General features: G+C 38.7%; 1 long non-coding RNA gene across 1 annotated transcript; it reads left to right on the top strand.

The window, feature by feature from the left end:
* Positions 1-1,136: 1,136 nt before the first annotated feature.
* Positions 1,137-1,945, top strand: LOC149185764 (uncharacterized). Its single transcript, XR_016256079.1, has 2 exons — positions 1,137-1,509; positions 1,693-1,945. It is a non-coding gene; the product is annotated as an uncharacterized LOC149185764 (long non-coding RNA).
* The last annotated feature ends 8,349 nt before the right edge of the window (positions 1,946-10,294 follow it).

Here is a 10,294-nt window from a genome sequence, read left to right as displayed (position 1 = left end):
CTACCAATAATATTTTGGTTGTACATATGGTTGATATATGTCTATCCCCAAATATCAATTTTGTTAAATATATCTAAAACACTACAAATAATATTTTAATTGTTCAAGTGAGTATTCTAATATATGAACCAGATTTATTAATGTGATAGTAATATTTGTATATATAAATAGAGTAAAGATTCTGTTTTCTTTTGCTAAAAGAGAATAAGTAGCATCCCGTTACATACGGAGATAAGGTAAAAATTTTGTTTTCTTCTGCTGAAAGAGAATAACTCGCATGCTCAATTGTGACACTCGTTACATAAGTAAATAGGGCAAAGAATCGTTACATCTGTAAAAAGGGCAAAGAATTTTTTCTTTCGTGGTGGAAATGATAATTCGTCTGCTCAATTCCGCGAATAAATCCCAACAGTCACATCTGTGAATACGGCGTCCACCATATCGATCATCTATCTAGGTCATCCTGGTGACGCTAGACTTTGCATGATTGACCATGTCGATACCCAAATATTACTTACATATATAAATATGAGAGAGATTACGTTTTCTTTGGCTGAAAAAAAAAACTAGCGTAACAAATCAGATTCGTTAGCTATGTAGATAAGGTAAAGGTTTTGTTTTCTTTTGCTAAAAAAGAATAACTCGCATGCCCAATTATGAGACTCGTCACATCAGTAAATAGGGCACGTGAAAACGATAACTCGTCCGCCTAATTGCGCGAATAAATTGCAGCAGTCACATCTGTCAATACGGCGTCCACCATATCGATCGATCTATCTCATCCTGGTGACGCTAGACTTTGCATGATTGACCATGTCATTGTAGATGCACTAAAAACTTCACAATTTGACCCTGGTTGGGAGTCTAGATAGTTTTCAAATCCGAGTTTGGAGTTCGCCTGCTTCTATATAAGGCAGGCCATGCCATTGTATTTCTCACCTCTTGCTTACCGACTTTGGCCTCTAGTCAAGTGATAGGTATAGTTGTCACAGTTATCGATGATATGCTATGTTACTCATTGATGCACAGTTATCCATGACTTGCTCATGTTATGTCTCGATGCACAGTAGCTTATGAAAGTCCATTTTATGTATTGATGCACAGTAGCTTATGAAAGTCCATTTTATGTATTGATGTTCAGTTTCAACATAGTCATACCATCCAGTGTCCGTCATCCGCCCCAGCACCAATATCGACGGCAACAACAACACCATGAACAACGTTGGTAGCAACAACACCAGCAACACCATCAAAGACAACAACAACACCGGCAATACCGTCAGCGACCAAGGCAAAATCTTCAACAGCAGCGGGAACAGCGGCAAGAACAGCGGCAACAATGGCAACGACAGCGGCAACAGCGGCAACAACACCGACAGCGGCAACAACAACACCAACAACAGCGGCAAAATCAACAGCGGCAACAACAACACTGTGAACAGCAAGAACACCGGCAACGGTGGCAGCAACAGCAACGTCGACTTCTAGTAGAACAACTTACAGCACCAGGTAATGGCAACTTATTCTAAGTGGCTTTTGTTTTCCTCAGTATTAAAAGACGTCATGACTGTCTTTTCTTTTCATATGCAGAAAGACGTCATGAATATCACGTGGTTGTCTTTTCGTTTTATCTGCAGAAAGACGTCATGAATTTCTTTTGTTTTGGTTAATTACATTGCTATTGCCTGGCAGGTATGGGAAAGAATAAATGCAGTCGAAGATTATCTGTTTATCTGAGACTGACTATGAGACTGACTATGTGTTCACATGTAATTAGTTTAGAGCCAAATCGTCTATTCAATCGCGGAATAGGCATGGCCATGGATGGTTATGTTATAATGGCCACATCAGCCTACGTAAGATTGATGTGCATCACACTCATTTGAGTTGGATGCCTGTATATTGTATTTCTGATTATGGTATTAGCAAACTACCTGCCTGGTTACTCAGTTTTAATGTTTTTAATGGTCTGATTGCCATACTTGGAATAAGTTAATTAATTAATTAAATAAATAAATAACCTAAAAAATTATTATTAAAATCTATCACATATTTCTCTTTATCGTATATTTTCATATTCAGATTCATTTTAGTTATTAACAATTTATTGCTGAAAATTTTTGTGGCTAACAAATTGTATGGATAATTATAAATTTTATTTAATATAATTTTTATGACCTTATGCTCATTTATTTATAATTGTATTTAAATATATATTAAAAAAAATAAGTATCTTATATATTCACTTACATGGAATTTACCATATGAATATGGTAATTGCTTCATGGATTGTGGTTCAGGCTTGTCTAAATTGTTCACATTAGATATGAATTTATCCATATCATCATTAATTAATACTTTTTTGCTAGTTTCCTCTTTAACACCAATGTCACTCATCCCGTGTCCTAAATCATATAACATGATGGAACAATCTTCAATAGTGGAATTATATTTAGCATTAAGTATGACCGCATTACTAATTGATATCCTAATATAATTTTAAAATGAAGAATTATTAGACTCTTGAACTTAGCAACAAAGTTAGTTTTACTTTCTACCACCTTAATGTGGAGGCTTTCTTAGTTATCAATCTAGAGTAATTAGTTAATGAAGGACATTTCAAATGTGTCCTCATATTTTATGTTGAAAAAAATGTAGGCCATCTTTTTCTTAATGTCATGACCATCTTCAAACAACTCTCTTTGTCATCCCAACTTGTATTTTGAACATCTTTAAATTTCCTACAATCTTTTAGCTAATTATGTAATGGTGCTAAATATGAAATACAAGCCATATCAACAAAAAATCTACTCAACAAAATACAAAAAGAAATATCCATCAAGCACCCACAAAAAAAATCCAAATGAAGAACTTTTGAGCCATTTTATTATATTTCTGCAAGCCAAATACAATAGATAGTGGAATGGTGTGCCTCAGCTTGTCTCAGGACCAAACCAAGGTAGGAAGATGGTTGAGGTGAGTTGAATGCCAAACTGTTGCACCAACAAGAAAACTACTGCATTATTGAATTTCTAATGGCTGGAAATTGCACTAAAGCAGCCTAGAAATTTATATGTTTTTAACCTTGGACTCCCTGTCCAAAACCCAGAAAATCCCAGAAGGGAATTTGGATGGTTTTGAATTGTGTTTTTCGACCCCCTTGGAGCCTCACAATAGCTATGGCCACCAAATTCGACCTATTGGAAACTGATTGATGATCCACAAACTCCTCCAAAATGCTGGGTGTGCTATCCAACAACTAACTTCTAGGATGAACTCTTGGCTAGGATCACCTACTCCCAAACACCATGAAATTCTGTTGAGTGGCCTCTGTCAGGCCCACAAATGTGAATTGTTGGTATGATGACTTAGCTAGTTGAAAGCTCCAGCTAAAATGGTTTCCCAATGCTTCTACCTCATCTTTCTGACCTAGGGACAAGCAATGAGATTAGTGGCTGCCCAAAAATACCCACTCCCCTCTCTAAGCTAGTTAGTTACGTGTGTTGATGCCATGAAACTCCTGGAAACTCTTGTAGAACAACCTCCCTAGGTATGGAGGGAAACGTGGTCCCAAGAAGTAGAGGTTGAATCTGCACCATGAGAGAATAGTGGCTAAAGAGCATGTAGACTTGCTAAACAACAAAGTGTACAAATGAGTGTTTGTTTGCAAATGTCAAAGATACAAAATAGAGGCCTCTAAGTTCTATTTATAATTGCTAGTCCTCTCCCATGGTGGTTCCCACCTTCTACTAATAAAATATTACTTTGCCCCAATTCTTCATTAAAATAATAATTTCCACTTTTCTCCCACAAAATAATTTTTTCTCCTTTTTATTTAATATCACCAAAAAATGGCAAAACTCCTTAGTGAATTTTGCGCTCACAAAAATTGGGAACATTACATCCTCCTAGCCAAAAATTTATTTTCCTAGCCAATGCCATGGGTCTCAAATGCGCCACCGAACCACTCCTCCTTGTTAAGCATCTTGCCATACTAGTGATCTCCCCCTCTAGAAAGCATCTCACCCTTTAGGGTAGATGAACTCCCAAATCTTGTTGTAACCTGATCCCATGCTAGTCTCAAAAGGGTGCCACCATGCTCATGCTAAGCCACCGTGAGTATGACAAACCTCCTATCATGCTGAGTGTGTATCCTCCCTTTCGAAAAACTGAGGGTGGGATATTTGTTAAGGCCAAGCTTATAGTGCCTAGGAATCTCCACGATTTCAATGTCTATCCATCCACTGTCAATCTCAATCGTGAGTAGAACCAGGATAAATCTACCTCGCCATACAATGGAGGTTTCATCAATCTCTCATGTGTCACACCCAAGGTGAACTAAATCACTCCCCCCCATGAACCTACTCATCATAGAATGGAGTGTCCTATCAATCAACTCAATCCATGGATCCCATAGCAAGCTCCTGCCACATAGCTCTAACAATTGCTAGAATCTGTCTATTCCTTCTCCCTAATCCTTGCATGAAACCAACATATAGGCCCCATATATCATGAAATGTTGGAAGCCACATGTGCCAAATGTAGAAATTCCCACTGTAGATCACGTGATAATGCAATATACTAAAGCAAAACACTTGATCTACTTCTACAATCCTTTTGCAAAAGCTTAATCAATTTGAGCATGATCAATGAGAACATATATAACTGAGAATAAAAAGAAATCACACATAACACAGAAGAAATATCATGAGGAAAGCCTCAGCCTAAAACCCCAACTTTGTATTATCATACAAGTGGAAATATAGTCTAGATTACAAAAAGAATTAGCTCTCAAGCTATCCCGCTCTCTCTGCAATCCCTCTGTTGTTCATAGATAGTCAAAGAACTCTCTCAAACCTTCTCCTCCGCTCTCCAAGCCTCCTATTTCTTTGTGAAATTTTCCTTGGGGTCCAGTGCAACCACTTATGTGAATTGACCTCTTCACATGATCACTAACTTCTGATCTAACTCTGCAATCCTGAAGGAGATAAATCCTTCTCCCTAGATGAGTTTCCTTTATAGGAGAAAAATTCATCCAACTGATAGTACATTGTCCCTTCTCTGATGTCAACTCGGTCTCTCTCTGAACTGACATGCATGAGTTATTCATTAGAGAATATTTAGTTATCTGAAGTGCAGCAATTATATGCAAGCGTGCATTAACTAATTGAACTCACATTAATTTAAACAAACTGTTTAAATCAATCTAACTAGACTTGACTCAGTTAACTGAGCCAACTAATTACAACTCAAATTAGAAGTCATCCTTATCTCTTTAACTGATGGATAAATCCCTAAATTAATAGAGAAATTGTTGCTTTTCCTTACATAAATTTCATGCTTTATTTTTCACAACTAATTAATAAGTTATGGTGAATTAATTAATTTATTTTTGAATAGACGTTAAGTTCAAATTTGAATTTTACTTCCGATTTTAGTCCAGGGACTGACTAGAATTCATATCCATCCTAAACTTCTAAAAATAGAATTCTATTTTTAGCACTTCCATTTGTCATTCCGTGTTGCTCAATCCATCACTCGTACCCAAGTTGCTATTTATAACAGTGTTATTTTTAACACTTCTATTTTTAGCATTTCTTGTTGCCATTTTCAACACTTCCTCTTAACAAGAAAGGCTTCAAGTCAAACTCAATCCTGTACCTTTGGAATGTTCTGCATGCAACACTTCTACCAAGTGTGGTTGCTCCAGCAACTCTAGAAATAAAAAAAAATCCCAATTGACCTCTCTGTTGGGCTAGAAACATACTCTGAAGTTGAAGCTTTGCCTGCTTTTGACAAGTGCACCCTCTCTAACCTCTGAGCTACTGCAACACTCCATTCATCTCACACCGTTTCACACCTCTCTATGCCATCCTACACTAGTGCAACACTCCTATTCCTGTCGCATTACTGCAACCTCCTAGCTCTACACAGTCCTGGGACTCCTACTCTGTAGCTCTCTTTGCTGCTCCATCCGCATCTATCTCTACCTGCTCGGATAGTCCTGCTACTCTTCATTGGGGCTCTTGTAGCAAAGTTGCATCAAAGAGGCTGGATACCTCGAGGATCCTGCCCCTATTCCAGCCTTCTTGGGATGATCACTCTGTTATCGAGAAAACTAGTATCCATTCAGAGCTGCTAGTCCCACTAAGATGGGTAGCTATCTTAGAAATAAACAATTTAAAGTTACTTGTGTTTTCCTTTATGAGAGATAGTTGAGAGAGAAGTAGAGGGTACCAACCTTAGTCTTTCGCTTGGTGATCCGGATTTAAGCAGGAACGCATAAAACACAGAGATAACCATAAACATAGATATGCAGCGGAAATAATACTTCACTTCATAAATGTAAATTACTGAAATATACTTACAAACAGTAATGGAAATAAACCAGCTAGGGCGATGGTAGCTTATCTCTGAGAAGAGATGTGGTGGCTACATGCCTTTGAACTGTCTTACAATGAGGCTCGAAGGCCTATTTATTGTTGAGAAACAATGAAAAGCCCTTAACATTCCAAAACCTAACCCTAGAAGATGAAACGCCAAACAATGGGCCCCGTTTGGGTAAATTGGTACATCAACATCCCGGGGTCGTAACTTTGGCATACGATCTCCGTTTGACGCGTACAATAGCTCGTTAGAAAGATATACCCGAGACCTACCACTTTGGGAGGCAACATTAGTGCATGGCCCCATGTTGCCCCAGATTTCCCAAAAAACGTCGTTTAGGGCCTCAAAACGGCTCCGGAAGTTCAGGACCCGAAAAACTGCTAAAAATAGTAAGTTGTGCTACAATTAAGGAAACTAAAAATGTTGAGAGAACAATGGTGGGGGTCCAGGTGGACTTGGCAGGTGGCCACCAAGATCCACCTGGATAACTTGGCTCCTTACTTGTTTCCTCTCTCCTTTCATAGAGCTTTCGCCACTCCTTTCTAACTTGTCCCGCTTCAAAGAACACCTGTAGAGTCAAAGCAGCATAATACCATCAAAGCATAGAGATCTATAACCATAAACAATGTAGGATCATATATACATTAACCATACACATGCATAAACAAATACAAGATTCAGAGATATACAAGTATATGGAGGAAATCTCAAATAGCTTTATTGATAGAAGTAGTTAAAGAGAGGATTACAACCAAGCTTTCTGATCCAGCGCCATCCTCCCAACATGAAAGCCCTCTTCACCTCATGAAAAGCTTAGATCACGCAACAATACAATGTTTCATAGAGAAACCAACAACACTTCCTTACAAAATACAGAATTCCAGCCTTTAGATCTCTAGGATGAGGGATCCATATATAAATATTTACAAGTGGGTGAGTGAGCTTCTGGGATTTTGATTAGTGTCATTTTTCTGATAGTTCTTAGTTCTACTTAGAGATTTCATGATCTCTTACTCATCCCTGGGCAAATTTAGAGAGGCAAGTGTCAAATGGGCAGTTTCTAGAAGATTCTCTGGGTTTCCACCTAGCCAACTACCTCTGCCATTTGTCTGCTCTTTCTCATCTCACCCTATAGAAGGGCTTTCCAGTATGCATCACACTTTTTTCATGTAGCAGGTGAGATGCATCGCACCCTTAGCACTAAGTAGTTTGTATGGTCCAGTTTTGACCAGTTCTGAGTAGCTTTTCAGGGAGAACTTCTGGGAGATGATGTAATCAGCTGACCTTGTTCCTTTAAGGTATGAAAAAACACTTTTAGGGACTTAGAAGACCTCGGTTTATGGACATATGAGATTGGGGTTACAGTGCCCAAATATGTATATAACAGTTGCCCCCTAAAGCATGAGGTCGTAAATCTTCTGATGTCGGGTGAAATGCTTTATCATGAGGATCCGAGGTTTTTTCGAACTAGAAGTTGACTTTTAATAAGATACAATAAAGTACATTATCTTCATAATATTTTCATGATCTAGCTGATGCGGCCATTCCCATGCTCAGCTTTATAAATTCATTTTCATGTACATAGGACAGACAACCGTCTATGTGGCAGACTAATGATTCTGGTAGAGCCATAATCTCTTAGCTCGGATGATTATCTGTGCAGCTATGATGTACATTTGATGTCTTTATTTTCTTGAATATATCGCAGCCCAGATGGATGAAACTAGATCCGGGGTCTTCAAAACGCTTTCAATCTTCGCCCGAAGTACAAGTTGATCCAAGATTAAGGAGGATAACATATGCTTGTTCTATAATTTTCCCTTCAAGCAAACCTGTCGCTATGTTTTAACGAGCCTAGCGATAGTTAAACTTGCTCTTGTCTGCATGGACAAGTTTGTCGCTATTGTTTTAACGAGTTTAATGACAAAGATAACTCGTTCCTTTTCAATTTTAGAGAGTCTGAAAAGAGATAGAAAGGAAACTCCAATATTCATTTTTCGTAGTATAATCCCTTAAGTCCAAAAAAGTATAAAGTAATATGAAAGGGATGACTTTTTTATAGTTTTAACGAGCCGAAGAAGACAAGCACTCAATCTTTTTGTGTAATGATCCCTCAGGTCCAAAAATATTAAAATCTAGAGGAGGGATGGCATTTCCAATCACTTTAACGAGCTAGAGAGGTCATTTTCTCGACAATCTTTTCATATTTTACGAGTCAGATGAAAAGAGCTTAAAGGAGACTCATTTTCTGAGGAACGAGTGATGTTTCTGGATAGTAGCTGGTTCTAGGTAAGGTTTGGAACTTTTCAAACACGGCAGTGTAGAGAAGGTGGCTAATAGAATCACTCATCGCAGTTGTTCCTCAAAAGGGGTAAACAATCAAATGGAGGCATATGATCGGCTAAAAAAGAGTGGAGGTGATGGTAAGAACACGACCAAGGTTAAAAAGCTGATAATTATGTGATCGCAATGGTTGTTTACCAAAGGTGGGTTCATTTTTTAATGATCTTAAACTCTAGTGGAACATATGCTCATTTCTAGGTTTATTTTTTAACGAGCTTGAACTTCATGTAAAATTGCTCGTGCTAGTCATATAATAAGGATGTCTCATCTATAGGTTCATTTTTTAGGGAGCTTGCCCCATTCGAAACTTTTCTTCAGAGCCTTTATTATGCAAGCTAGGAACAACCCACCTATGAGGTTAAAGGGTTGAGAGCCTACAAACTACGAAATCAAAAGGCCGCATTTCACTTGCATGCCCCCAAGTATAAAGAAAAGTAGAGTTTCCAGGTTACCATATGAAAGTTCTCGCATTTGCAAAATTGCTCCATCCGCATTTGTAGACAAAACACTTCCTTGGCTCTGTCCATCGAAATAGACAAAGGTGAATGGTGGGACGCATCCACTCTCATAACTTTGATGAGGGAATCTTACTCCAGTCTAATCCCATTTTCCTAAATGGACGGGTGTGTCAGACTAGTCATATATCCTTCGCGGAAACCTACCCTATACCTAAAGTTTTCTTGCCGAAGTAGACCAGGGTGTATACCCCGTGGGTTTCAGTCACAATCACCGAATCACTCGCACTCATCAGGTGGACGGACTAGATATTGAAAAGACATTCCTTGCATAAAAAGACCAGTTAGGGATGTAATTTGACTAACAGTTGTGTTTGAAATAGGGAATGAAAACTGGTCAACTAGGTGGACCACTCTGCCTTCATGTGGAAAACACATCATCTCTATGCTTTGATTGTATTATGTTGCTTTGTCTCTACAGTTGTTCTTTGAAGTGGGACAAGTGAGAGAGTAGTTGCGAAAGCTCTATCAAAGGAGAGAGGGAACAAGTAAGGAGCCAAGCGAAAGACTGAGGTTGGTACTCTCTACTTCTCTCTCCTCTATCTCTCATAAATGAAAAGACAAGTAACTTTAAATTGTTTGTTTCTAAGATAGCTACCCATCTTAGTGGGACTAACATCTCTCAATAGACACTAGTTTTCTGGATAACACACTCCACATTGCACCTCCTCCTACCTAGAGGTATGGATGCATGTGATCCCTCTGCCCACCTGGCTCAAAATTTCCCCCTACTGGAGGTCTCTGCGTGAATGGATGCCTCCACCTTGTCTCCTGTCGGCTTTCCTAGTTGTGGCTGCTCCACAACCTCCTGAAACTTCTTCACCAATCGTGGCTCCTCCTCAATCATCTGAGACTTCTTCTGGCACTGCATGTTGAGAGATAATGTACTCTCCCTCTCAACCACCAAGTTTCCATCAGTTTCCTTGCTCCTCAAGGCTTTTCATACATCTTGAACCTTAAGAGCATAGAGGTTCTTGACCTGTGAACCGATCTGCTTCACCTGTATAGTGATGATGTGTCTAAGGAAAACCTTTCCCTTACTGAAGACT

The sequence above is a fragment of the Pinus tabuliformis genome, chromosome 3_1 (assembly GCF_031772625.1).
Source record: "Pinus tabuliformis cultivar Carrire ecotype Pingquan chromosome 3_1, CPIR1, whole genome shotgun sequence".
NCBI lineage: Eukaryota > Viridiplantae > Streptophyta > Pinopsida > Pinales > Pinaceae > Pinus > Pinus tabuliformis.
The sequence above is the reverse complement of the archived record's forward strand: the minus strand, read 5'-3'. Positions and strand labels throughout refer to the sequence as shown.